Here is a 14070-nt window from a genome sequence, read left to right as displayed (position 1 = left end):
AAGACAAGTAAGTACTTACATTTCTTCTTGATTGGTTTGCAACTAGTTTGGATTTTCCATGTACTTGTTAATAGCATGATTTATCTTTTCTTGTTTGCAAGTCATCTCCTAAAATTACTAATGCTTTTGAGCAAGTTTTCTTGAGGGGTGTAGAACAGAGTACTTCAACCTTGGAAGTTGGCCATATCGTTGGTTAGATCAACCATCTTCAAAGTGCCAAGAAGCACAAAATTTCATCACATAAAGGTACTGCCTAAAGGGCTTCAAGAGAAGGATCTAAAAGGGCTTTCAAGCAACCCCAAACCTCCCCTTCCTTCCTTCATCCAAACAAAAATTTATTTGGGTTACTTTATTTGTGATTTTCGTTGAATATCAAGCATATAAGGCCTCTAAACTATTGTTGTCCTAACAACAATGCATTGACCAAGGAAAAATCAAGCTTTCTTGGTTTTTCCCTTGGTCAAGTGGTGCAGGAGTTCATTTCTTTTAACTGAAATTTTTGCTTATCATATGGTAGTAGTCCTAGGTAGTTCTAATCATCTTTTGAGCACTTTCTAACATAATTATCTTGCTGATTTTTACAGACCCGTGATAGGACAAGGGAAAATGCTAGTGGTTTTGGCCCGGATTTAAAGAATTGAAGCACCAGAAGATTACATATAACTAACTCTTGTACAAAACCAACATTTCTACTTTGTAACCTCTCAAAAGGGCTTTTCATCCTTTGATCCTTCAAAGGATCCTTGTAACTTTCTTAAGTTTATTCTCCTCCCTTTGTTGGCAACGGCATTTCTATTTCCTCCTGATTTTGATCTCCTCTTTTGTGAGGGATCAAATTAAGGATCGTAATCTATTCTAGAGTTGCGAACATCGCGATCGGGATTAAATCAGCGTGGAGAAAAAATCGTAAAAATCGGCAAAACATCGGCAACATTAAATATATATATATATATATATATATATACAATTTTATCATGACTTTTGCGATTTTTCATTTTGGAAAAAATCGCCAAATTTTTTGGTGATTTTTACGATTTTTTCAAAATGAAAAAATCACCATTTAAATCGCCATGCTGCAAAAATCACGATTTTCGCAACACTGATCTAATCCAATATTTTTTCTTTTTCTTTTGTGGCCATTTTATGCTTTTACCTTTTTTGTAGTTGCATGAACCTCCAGGGAAAAGTTTCCAACCCAAACTCAAGGATTAGGATATCAGGGTGCAAATGCCAATGAAGCAATGATAGCACACCCAACAGATGGACATGAAAACAGGGGAATGATGAAGATTGGTACATATGGAATGGTTATGGACTCCTATAACCCAAGTCCTTAGAGGAGGTCCTGGTATTTTCCACCTAACTCACACCTCAGGTCACATGAAAGAAATATTCAATCCACTAGGTGTGGCCTTTGGAATGAGTCTCAAGTTGAGTTTACTGTCACTCTATCTCGACTCCTCCATCTAGGCTAACTCCTAGCGAAGCCAAGAAGTGCAATCCCTAAAAAATAAATAAGGCTAATTATGCTATAGCAAAACAAGAAATTATTCTAGGAGTTAATTCGATTACACAAGCACATTAACCAACAACATATAATTTATATGATTGACAAGCAGATAATCAAATGACAAATTTAAATAACAAGATAGACCAATGCCAAAAGTAAATGCTTGTGTTGTTTAAAAAAGAACCCGAGCAAATGTAATCATGGTCAAATGAAGTATGATGTCAAATGTTTTGGAGAAATGATCTTAATAATTTTCATTAAGGTTGATTTCACTTGGAATTATTAAAGTGAGTAAAAAATGGAGAGGCAGATATGTTGATCTGCATGTGATTGCAAGAAAGTTAATCTATGGTTCACTTTCTTTGTGGCGTTTATCCTTCAAATGAAACAAATGAGTCACTAGGAGATCCAACGAGAAGAAATATGGTTTCATGGCATTCCCCTAATTTCACAAGTCAACAAAGGGCAAGATGCATGTCCAGTCATCATAATCAATTCAATGCTTGAGGGGAAGCCCTCAAATCATGCCTCAAAATGCCTCCATGTGTCAAAACCCTACTCTAGGTGCCCTACATCATCTCCAAAATGGCTAGAAGGATGACATGGCACACTTTCTCTCTCAAGCGTTGGGGATTCAAGTGCAAGTACAAGCCCTCCCTTGTCATCCCAAGAATGACCATCATCAACTAGACTTTGAATCAAGTCATGCCCATCCAACAATGTCAAGGCCATCGTGGGGGCGTGCTAGGTCCACTAGGTTCATCATCAAGAATGTCCAACACTAAGCAAAGTGAGCTAAGTGAGCTTAGTGTTTCAGTATCTAGGGGTGCTTTGAGGTGACAATCAACTATTGGGAGTCATCAAAGTGCCCAATGCTCTTCTCTAGAGTGGCAATGCTACATCTACAAGGTCGTCACTGCTCTCAAGAAGTGTGGAAAGGCGTGGACATCATGTGTAGTGAAGGCATGGAGTGTGCCCACAAGGTCTCTATTGTTGTATAAAATTCTACCAGATAAACCATCTCAATATCAAGTGAAAGTTACCAATCATTAAGGACAATGACCATGGATACATCATAGTGGGCCATGTTTAATTGTTAAGAGCATAATAATACTTCAAACTGGGATCAGCTTCAAATATCTAAGTAGATCAAGTCCCATAAAAGTATTCCCTACCTATATTAGGGATGGTCAACCCTAAGGTGCTTCCAGCCTCTTGTGGGGGGGGATGACATCTTCAAGGTCAACCCTTCAATGGAGGGGAAATGCTCCATGGCAAGTTGTCATGGTCATGAGACCAACTGATAAAGGTCCATCATCTTCAGTGTACAAATGTATGAAGGAAGCAATCGTGGAGGTATGAGTTACCCCATTCCTAGGTTTGTTTTTTCCACCCCTCAAGGATTCCTTTTACTTCATTTTGATAATGCTTTCATAGGGAGCATTGCTTAGGTGTCCAAGTTTGCTTTTAATGATACAGCATTTTCTTACCCCTTAACGATGAGTTAGCTTCTCACTCATCAGGGTTGGGACATGCAAGATTCCTTTACTATGGAATGGAGCATCAAGTGCTCAGGAACTGGGTGATGGCTAATGAGGGGCATAGAGTTCATGCTAGGCTTTTGCACATGCGCTAATTGATGTCTCGTCCATCTTTTGCAATTTAACTATTCTTTTTTCTTTTGTTGTGGCCATTTTATGCTTTTATCTTTCTTGTAGCTACATCAACCTCCATGGCAAAGTTTTCAGCCCATACTCAAGGAGAAGGATATGAGGGTCCCAATCCCAACGATAACAAACCCAAAGCATGGGCATGAAATCAAGGGAATGATGAAGAGTAGTACGCATGGAGTGGTTATGGACATGCTATTTCAATCCAAGTTTCCCACGCAGTGCCCTTTCTATAATCATAATGCCTTAGAGGAGGTCCCATTGGACAAGGGTCAAAAACTAACCCCCTTTGGTAAGGTGAGAGAGCAAGTTTACAGTCAAGATCAATCAACCATCCAAATCACCCCTTAATCCATTGTTAGAATGCCCAAAACATTAAGTAAAAGCACTTGATTGCAAAATAGTTAAAGTACGTGCCAAGTGGTCACCCATATTTCTTCAAAAGGAATGTCGAAAGGTGAGAGGTGTATCATGGGTGCAAATGGCGGAGGATTGTAGCATATCATCATATAGTGAACAAATGTAGGGCTCTTGGCTGGCTGTCCAAAGTAGCTGAAAATAAAATTCCTATGGGATTACCCACTTTTGGCAAGTAACAGTTACCACTAAACCCTAATAAGGCAAAATTACTTAGCTCTTTAAACAAAAGATACATGCAACGGCTCATTATCGTTTGGCAAAGTATAATGCCGACATCTCCCAACTGGAGGTCATAAATGCCTAATAGAGGGCAGTTTAAGTATAGCTTTCAGCTGAGGCTCCAAGCTAACCAATGATGATGACAGTGAAATCGTAATCTTGGAATCATCCCTGCAATTGTTCATTTTAAGAAACAGGGGACATTTAATGCAAGCAATTGTAAGAATAATAGTAGCACTAATTCATGTTATAATAAGAACAACAGTACTTGCACACAGTCCACAAGCAAAAAGAATTGAATTAAGCATGTGTTCTTAGCTATGAAAACCAATAATATTGAAAGCGTAACTCCATACCATCAATAAGAAAGCAAGTTCATTCCATGTGCACAGGAAACAGGGGACATCTAATGCAAGCAATTGTAAGAATAATAGTAGCACTAATTCATGTTATAATAAGAAAAACAGTACTTGCACACAGTCCACAAGCAAAAAGAACTGAATTAAGCATGTGTTCTTAGCTATGAAAACCAATAATATTGAAAGCGTAACTCCATACCATCAATAAGAAAGCAAGTTCATTCCATGTGCACAGGCCTTCAGATGGCATGTTATTGACTATTGAAGCGCTAGCCACTACTGTGTGCCCCAAAGCGAAATGGGGTTCCAATTTATTCACCATTGATGACAAGTAAAGCTCGTAGGAATAATGTTTTAAAGTACTTACATTCCAGAGCATGTTCTGATTTTAGCCTTTTCAGATCAAAGTCGAGAGTTTCTACATGCATAATTTAGACATTGTTTTGAGAAAAATTCCGTATCCCAAGTTCCAAGCTGGTTGGAATAAACATCAGCCTTGAATGGTGCAAAATCAACCAATTACCATTTACAGTTTGTTATCTGTCGCCTGTCAACTGTAAAGAAGTTGATGCTTGAATATCGTCAACTGGAAAAACTAATTTGAGTATTAAAAATTTCCTTCACATAATTGTTTTTTGCAGATTACAATATTTGCTATTATAGATCCAAATGGTTACCTTTGCAGTGATAGAATTATTGTTGGAAAAGCGATCCACAATATTGCCCTTCATGAAATGGCATGCACAGTGGTAGTGCAGCATACCGGCTGTGTACAGATCCTAGCCTGTCTAAATTTAGTGGCTAGGAGGCCCAAAGCGAGGGCAAGTGTTGGAAATATCAATCCAGACATGCAAACAAGGTTGCCTAATATGCGCATGTAGCGCAATCATAGGGCATCCCACCAACCAGACCAGATCTTGGGTTCGACTCCTAGCTTGTCTAACTTTATAATCGAATGATATCAGGCACATATTATTCCAATAACTTGGAAAATTTAAGACCAATATTGAATAATACAGAAGAAAAAGTAATATTCCACGGCACTTGTGGCATTCTTGTTTCTAATGTGAACACACGCACATACTGGCCATATTTTGCATGAAACTGGCTGAAAACTGAAACCCCTTTCAAATCAAATAAATATTCAATACTTACAGCTGTTGTCCATAACATTTTAAGAGAATCTTGGGGTCTGTCATAAAACCACAGATAATCCAAAGCTATGCAGAAAGATAATGGATTACATCTGAATTGACAGCCAATTATTTCTGCTCATATACAAATATTTACCTTGCCCTAAATTGAGTACGGAAGTCCTCATTAAACCACTAAAAACCCAATTCCCAAACCTTACATACACCAGGTAAAATGATAATAAACATAAAGAAGGGAAAGGATTAGCATTATATATCTCCCTGAACTCGGGGAAGGTCCTGGTCCTGAGCTCAAGTAAGTTCCTCAATATAGCAAAGAAACTGAAACTAGAGGAGATACGAAGAAAGAAAAAAGTTGGTACATAGCCTCTGCTTTGAAATATTGGACTGTAGATTTACCTTTAAACTAAAAATAGCATGCGCCCGGCCTGCCACACTGCTGAAGATCAATCCTCCTTTCTAGATGTCGGATGACACGAAAAGTCTGGTTGATTAGTTACAGACATCATCCAAGCCCACTTATGATCATTGACATCCACAAAGTTCTGGGTAGCAGCGACCCGTTCCAATGGAATGTAGGCATAGACCCCATTTATCATCCCTGCAGCAAAACCTGTATAGCCCGCCATGACTCCATGGAGAGCAGAATGAGCAAGCACAGTACAGTAGATATTATCAGCGCCATTTGCAGGCACGGCTCTGATCATGTAAGTTGGATCAATATACTTCAATGTAAATTGCTCATCGGGGTGATGTTTCTTCCACCAATTCTTCAGCTCATCCCTGAGCCATGGCCCAACATCCAAAAACACAGGATTTCCATATTCATCCCTCTTATCCATGTCCTCAGGTTTCTTGGGAATCAATTCCTGTCCAGCCCCCTCTGCAACAACAAGCACGAAGTGCCCGTTCTCTGCCAACCTATGCTCTAAAAACTCGAATAAACCCCCTTCTCCCTCGAGATAAAATGGATTCTCAGGTATAAGGCAGCAATCCACATCCCTGCTACCCAAAGTTGCATTCAGTGCAATATGTCCAGTATTCCTACCCATCAACCTAACCAGCCCTACTCCATTAGGGGCACTCTCGGCCTCGACATGGGCTGCATTGATAGCACTCTGGGCTGTCTCCACTGCTGTATCGAACCCAAAGGACCTATCAATAACCCCCACATCATTATCCACGGAATTTGGGATCCCAACAATGGAAACTCTTAGTCTCCTCCTCTTAACTTCTTCAAATACCTTCACTGCACCCTTCATGGTCCCATCCCCACCAATGATATAGACCTGGTTAAAACCATTGGCTTCAATGCCATCCACTATCTTCTGCAAATCAAACCCTCCCCTCGAGGTCTCCAGCATTGTCCCCCCAGTCTTGTGCCAATTATCCACCAACTTCGGATTCAAAGCCACAGGATCTGATGAATAAAACCCACGATAGCCCGCTCTAATCCCTCTGATATCCCTTACTCCACACTGAACCCAGAGACCAATTACAAGTTCTCTGATAACTGTGTTAACGCCAGGAGATAACCTCCCACATGTAACAATAGCCGCCCGGACTTCATTAGGACTAAAACATACCATAGACCGAGGCCCTGCTCTGTGATAGAGAACCTGTGTCTCCCTTGATATTGTATGTATATCCACAAGAATGTTTTCCATAACCATATCGTTCTCACTCACGAAAAATCCTTCAATAGGGTGAAAATACTGGCTATACATAAGAGGATTTGTCAAAGCGGGTATGTCCTCGAAGTATTCCTGCAAGTGGGGAATAGCCTGGATCCTCTTGTGGCCATGATAATTGAAGACTAATTTATCAGGATGAACTCCAGTGCCTGCTGCTGATGGCTTCATTGCAGTATTCTCCATTGCAGATGTAAGAAAACAATCTAACAAATGTAACAAATGTCGAAGGCAGAAACGTATTATATCATTCACAGATTGTCAGGCTTGAAACCTTTATAGGATTCAAGAATTATGATAACAGTGCCTGTATCACAGATTGTTTCAGGTGACAGAGCCCAATCCGGTGTTAACTTTCCCAGAAGATGACTTTAATCTCAGCTCTAGTCAACTCATGCGGTTTGAAAAACTGGTTGGTTCTAGAAACAGCTGCTTTAGCTGTTTCAGAATTCTATGGGAAGAAAAATTTAATTCCTGCCGACTCACCTAGAAGCCAAACCCGTCTCTTCTGAGATCTTCCATATATGTGTGCCATGGTTCTAGAAACAAATGCCACGTGGACTTTGTCTCTTTATTGAAATGTATGTACATGGAGGCTTTGATGTCGACACGTATCTATGGTCACAAGTTTTTTGATTTTACTGAATAGAAATTGCAATTTGCTTCTAGAAAATTTAGACAGTGCACAACATAGCTTGAGATACAAGTCATTTAAAATTTGCACAACATAGCTTGAGAAAAAAGCCATTTAAAAATTGCAACTTGTTTTAACATAGCTTTTAAGCTTAAGATGCCATTAGTGTTGGAATATCCAACGTATATATTTATTTGTCGAAAAACTTAAATAAAATTATTTATTTACATTTCATATAAATTGCATTTTTTAATTTTAAATTTTAAAAATTTATAAATATAAAAGAAAATTGAATTGAATCAGATATGTTTATAAAGAAATTATTTAAATATATTAAAATAACTTATATTTATTTAATAATAAACATATATACTTCAATTTAATTAATTTTAAAATTTTATAAATATAATGGAATTATTAAATTAAATGTGTTTATAATTAATTATATAAATATTTTAATGGAAGTATTAAATTAAATGTGTTTATAGTTAATTTATATAAATGTTTAAAAATAAATAATATTTGTTTTTTAATTTAAGTGGTTTGGAGGATAATTTGTTTCCTTAAGAGTAGTTTGGAGGACTATTTGTTTCCCTAAGTGTGGTTTGGAGGACAATTTGTTTCCCTAATTCCATTGGTTCAAGTCTCGGAAACATGTTGTAATTGGCTCATTTGTAGCATTTATGAAATAGTTGTATCTTGTGGATCATTTGTAGCATTTATGAAATAACTGACTGATATATAATATTTATGAAATAATTCTAACGAGCTCTTTTATGACATTTATGAAATAGTTGTATCGCATGTTTTATAAATGGTTCCGTTGTGCTTTATAAATAATATGTTTGTAACATTTGTGAAAAAATTGTATCTAGTGAAATAATGGTAGTGGGTCTTTAAAAGAATTCTCCAAATCATTTTATTATTATTAAAAAATAATAATAATAATTTAGTAATAAATATAGATATATACTTTAATCTATTTAATTTAATTTTAATTTTTAAAATTTATAAATATAAATATTATATTAAATTAACTTGATTTATAATTAAATTATTTTAATGTGTTTTAATAACTAATATTTATTTAATAATAAATAAATAAATATACTTCAAATTTTTTAAGTTAAATTGATTTTACATTGTTTAGATTTTACGAATTTTTATATTATAAAAACTTTCAATATTGTTTTAATTTTAATCTAGATCCTAATTTTCTTGGAAAATTTAGACATTTTAAACCGTAACTTTCAGGATGGCAGCAATACTGGAAGTTGACATGTATATCTGTTTTGTGTAAAATGAATTATATAATTTGAAGGTTTTAATATAAATTTGTATTTATTATTTTAAATTTTAAAATAAAAATATAAAATTTATTATTAAAGAATTTTAAAATGTTTTTTATTTGTGTGTTTTTTATCAGGACTAGGAACATTGGGAATGCAAATATGATTGTCCTGAATGAAGAGCAGTTTTGCCAAATTTACATGCAAGGTAAAATGTTATATATTAAAAACATAAAATTTAATATTATTTTAAATAAATTAAAAGTTAATTTATTAAAATTATGTTTGTATGATAGGTTAAAATTATTGCATAATAAATTAGTATAGATATATTTTAATTTTGTATTTATTAAATGTTGAAAGAAGTTAAATTTTCCGAGTTGTAAATTTAAACTAAAATATTTTGATTGTGAAATGGGTTATAGATTTTTCAAGTAATTGTATTGTAATAAAGTTTATTTAAAAGTTAATAATAATATCCATAATAAAGTAAGGGAAAGATCTATGGTTAAGAAGCTTGTTATGTTGTAAATTTATTGTAAGTATAAAGTTTTTATGTGCTTATTAATTAAATTTAAATATGATTACATAATCATTATTTTAATTTATAGGCTAATATGGATCTTAATTTATAGAAACAAAATTACAATATAACAAATTGAATTTTATTATTTTTAACCTTTAGCATCAATTGAGCCAATATTTAAATGTTTATAGTTGTTTAGGGACACTATAACATCTCCCTCATATTGGGCTTTATATTACTTTTAACCTTTTTTATTTTTTTTTAATTTAGTTGACATGTATATGTTTACAAACTTTTTTTTTTCAACTGAAGAAATCGTGTCTGGAGCAGCTCTCAAGCATATATAGCCCTGCCCGAGATTGGACCACAAGCCCTATCGGGACCAAACCTCCCCACCTAACTTTTGGACCATATCCTCGGGACTAAATGTTTACAAACATTTACACCACTACAACATTATCTTGAACTAGGCTATAGAGCCTATTTCCACATAATAATAGTATTTATACTAGCAATTGCACCGAGAGATGCAAAGGAACGTTGAAGACTCATAAAATCCTGAATCAGACGTGCAGCTGAAAGTGTGGAGGGATTGAAGAAAATGAGCGAGAGCAATGGCATGTCCTTCAACTTTGACAAAGGCTAAATCGCGCAATTGCGAGAGATATTTATGGCATTCGACAAAAACCACGACATGAGTTTGTGGGTGTTTTGAAAGGAAGAACGGATGACCGATTTTAAATGTTTATTTTTTTGGGGGATCTATGTAATGTTTTTCATGTGTCCCTATGTTTGTGCAGAACTAAGTACACATGTGAGAATTGATGAGGTGTGTCTCAAAAGATTATAGCAATAAAAAAAAAAAAGGGTGCAAGGTGATATATGCAATCGACGTGAGCATGATTGAAGTGTGAGCCTTAGATGACCAATTTCAAGTTTCAAGGTGCTCAAACTTTTGATTTCGCTTCGGGTCTCTTACATTTCACTTTTTTTTTTTTATAATCAAGCTCAACCAATTTAAAGATAAGAATAATATAGCTCTAACCCATTTTGCAAATATTGGGTTGTCTATCTGGGACTATAGTAGTATAGGAAGAACATTGTAAGGATGTATATCTTTCTGCAACAAATTTGAGAAATTGGTTTTGTTTCTTTTGATGTGATTATCATTTGGGTCTTAGTTTATTTTTACTGCATTCATTTTATTTTGGGAAATAACGTATCGAAGTGACCATGTATATGCTAGATTTATTCTTCAATAATAGATTTGAAGTTGTCATATACAAACAAAGAACTAAGATGTCGTACGCGCCTCAAAATTATCAGACATTGTGCTATCAAAGGAATTGATTGATATGAGTATTGAAACAAAATATTTGTTTACTCAGTTATTGTTCATTAAAGTGTTTATTCCTTCAATGCCCACATGGAGTTTTTTTTCATTGTGTTCTTTGCAAGATTATCCAATTGAAGAATTTTATGTTTGCATTGAATATCAAGGATACCCAAATAACGATTTCAATTATTGGGTTTCACTAAGAGCACATTGCTTCTCTCCCGACTGTAGAGTTCTTTGCTTTCTCTACTCGATAACATGAACTTTAATCGCATAAAGATAGTGTGCAAGATGTGACTTTTATGCATTGAGACAGAATAAATTAATGCTCTTTTGTTGTTGTCGATGGTGAATTTTCGATTGTGGGTGGTTGTCAATAACACGCATTAAAATTCATTATTGAGGAGTTATATGGTGAATTTTCTATTTTTTAGAAGTTATCTTGTTGGTGATCACATCAAGCATGTTCACAGTCACATGCGACTGATCTACAAGTCACTTCATCCAAACCGCCAAGGAAGAGAAGGGATCTCTAAAGTTGATGTCATGGTTTCAATTGAGTGATTGTATATACACCAAAGATATAGAAGATTTGGGAAGATCAGACAAATCGTGAAGACAAAATGGATCAGTTTTCCACACCATTACTTTTACCAATTTGGTTAATACAACTTACAGGACAATTTCAAAAATCTAGTAAAAAATTGACTAAGGAGAGATTGCCCAAAAAGTACTGGAGCCGCTCTTGAAAATCCAAGAAGTGATATATATATTTTTATATATATGAAAAAAAGGGAAATAAAATTGAAGATTGGATTTGAATAAAGAAATAAAAAGACAAAACAAATTTATACATTTATGGTGGAAAGAAGATTCATATGTTTGCATTTGTACAATGAATTTGTTAATAAGTGTGAATAATGCATCACATGTGATTCTTTCAGTAGAATACACAGTCATTTTGTAATATTATGCCACAGTCTTAGTCAGCTCATTCGTTGCATTCCTTTATTATTTAAATATATAATTTGATGAATCTAATCAATGGTGGAATATTTTTGTTCTAGTTTGGCATATAAATCAATTAAATTTGTTTAAATTTGACTAAATTGCATGTGGATTTTTACTAGAGTATGAGGCCATTTTGTAATCTTATGCAATAGTCGCAGTCACCTCTTTCGTTGCATTTGATTAGTTAAATATAGAATTTGATGAATTCAATCGTTGGTGGAATAATTTTGTTTGAGTGTCATATACATTTAGGTTGATTCGAATTTAATTTTGTTTAAATTTATTTAATTTTGATTATATTTATGTTCCAGTTTGGCATATAAATCAATTAAATTTGTTTAAATTTGACAAAATTGCATGTGACTTTTTGACAAGAGTACAAGGCCATATTGTAATATTATGTAATAGTCTCAGTCACCTCTTTCGTTGCATTTGATTAGTTAAATATAGAATTTGATGAATTCAATCGATGGTGGAATAATTTTGTTTGAGTTTCTTATATAAATTTAGGTTGATTCGAATTCAATTTTGTTTAAATTTATTTAATTTTGATTAAATTAGTTAAATTTGAATTTAAGGCTATACGATTTTTTAAAGTTAATGTTAAATTTTATCACTTTGTTTCTCATTGTCTCGCACTTCACGGTGGTTGAACATGGACAAGAACATAAACCACGTGACTTGGGCCATAATTACCATTTTGTGTTGGAATTAAAATATGGATATGGTTTGACCACATGGGAAAATTTTAAAAATATAACATCGAAAATTGGATGGACTATACATCCTCATTATTTTGAAAAAGATTCAGGAACAGGATATGACTTTCAGATATATAAATGTATACTCAAGATTAAACATGCAACCATGAATATTTATAAATTGGTACAAGTTAATGACACGGTAAGTTAGGGCCGATTATGTCATTGACGCCATAAATGGGAGTTGCCAACTTGCACTGGTGCAGACTGGACCGTGTAGTTAACAATGATTCTTTGAACCAAGTTGTCTGTTCGGAGTGGTAAAAAAATCCCGAATGATATAAATTTAAAGAATTATATAGATTTCTTATGGTGAGTAATCCACACCTTCGTCCAGGCGACGTGTTGACCTACATGAGGCCACATGCCCTCCTGCCTCGCCCCCGGTGGAGATAGCTCTCATAAGCGTAACAAATTAGTTTCACCACTTGCAATGGTCTACGAGACAAATTTTACAGTTTCTTTGGCTACGAAAGAGCTCGTTCAATTTATGGCATCTGCCTTATTGGCTTTGCAAACGTTTGGAAAAATGGAAGCCATAATTGGCAACAGTCATGGAAATGAGGGCCTATGTCAAGCACAAGAGCCTTCTCTCGGTACGTTTTACAGGCAATCAAATATATTATGGACATTCAGGTCAAGAAGAGTACAACATGAAGAGTTGCTCCTCGATTTCCTTCAGCGATTAGTGCCACCTGATTGTGGTCATATGTTCCACAAGGTTTGCATTGATTAGTGGCAATTAGCCAGTCACTTGACAATAATCATCAGAACGGATTTGATTTACCCTGATTTCTCTAGTTTAAGCGCTTGGACAGATTGTAAGCATTTCTTCTGAAGATAAAATTTCTCTTTACCGGTTTTGTGAGTGTTTCTTCTCAAGATAAACTCTCTCTCCCTTGATAGTCATTTTCAAAGACAAATGTTGTGGTTTGCTTCGCTTGTTGTGCAGGCATCTTTGCATAACAACTTGAGTGGTAATATTATTCCTATAGTTGAAGAGACTCGTTGGTCCAGGGGGTTTGCAATTGCAAGTACTATGTTAGCACCAATTCTCTTGGCTTTCCTATGGAATTCTCAGGAAATCCATCCTATTAGCATTGGTGAAAATGCATATGTTATTGTAGGGATTTTGGGTTCGATATTAAGAATTCTTGCTTTCTTCACAACGAAGGCAGAGCACCCACCTCGCACATTTCTGCTCCTTTAGGCTACAAGAGGGTTTATCATGAGCATTGTGTGGTTTTACATAATTGCTAACAGAGTTGGTGGCTCTGTTGGTTGCCTTCGATACAATCCTTGACATATCCCCATCACTTCTAGCTCTAACAATGTTGTCTTGGTGGAATTCCATGGGCGATTTAACATCAAATATTGCATTGGCATCGAATAGTCGTGATGGATGTTCAATACACTTGTTGGATTGGGAATGTCCTTGGTGTTAGGGGCCTGGATGAACCAGCCTTACTTCATGATTCCAAATGATGCTA

General features: G+C 35.1%; 1 pseudogene; it reads right to left on the bottom strand.

The window, feature by feature from the left end:
* Nucleotides 1-5287: 5287 nt before the first annotated feature.
* Nucleotides 5288-7518, bottom strand: LOC149172533 (ATP-dependent 6-phosphofructokinase 2 pseudogene; annotated as a pseudogene).
* Between the last annotated feature and the right edge of the window lie 6552 nt (nt 7519-14070).

The sequence above is a fragment of the Pinus tabuliformis genome, chromosome 4_2 (assembly GCF_031772625.1).
Source record: "Pinus tabuliformis cultivar Carrire ecotype Pingquan chromosome 4_2, CPIR1, whole genome shotgun sequence".
NCBI lineage: Eukaryota > Viridiplantae > Streptophyta > Pinopsida > Pinales > Pinaceae > Pinus > Pinus tabuliformis.
The sequence above is the reverse complement of the archived record's forward strand: the minus strand, read 5'-3'. Positions and strand labels throughout refer to the sequence as shown.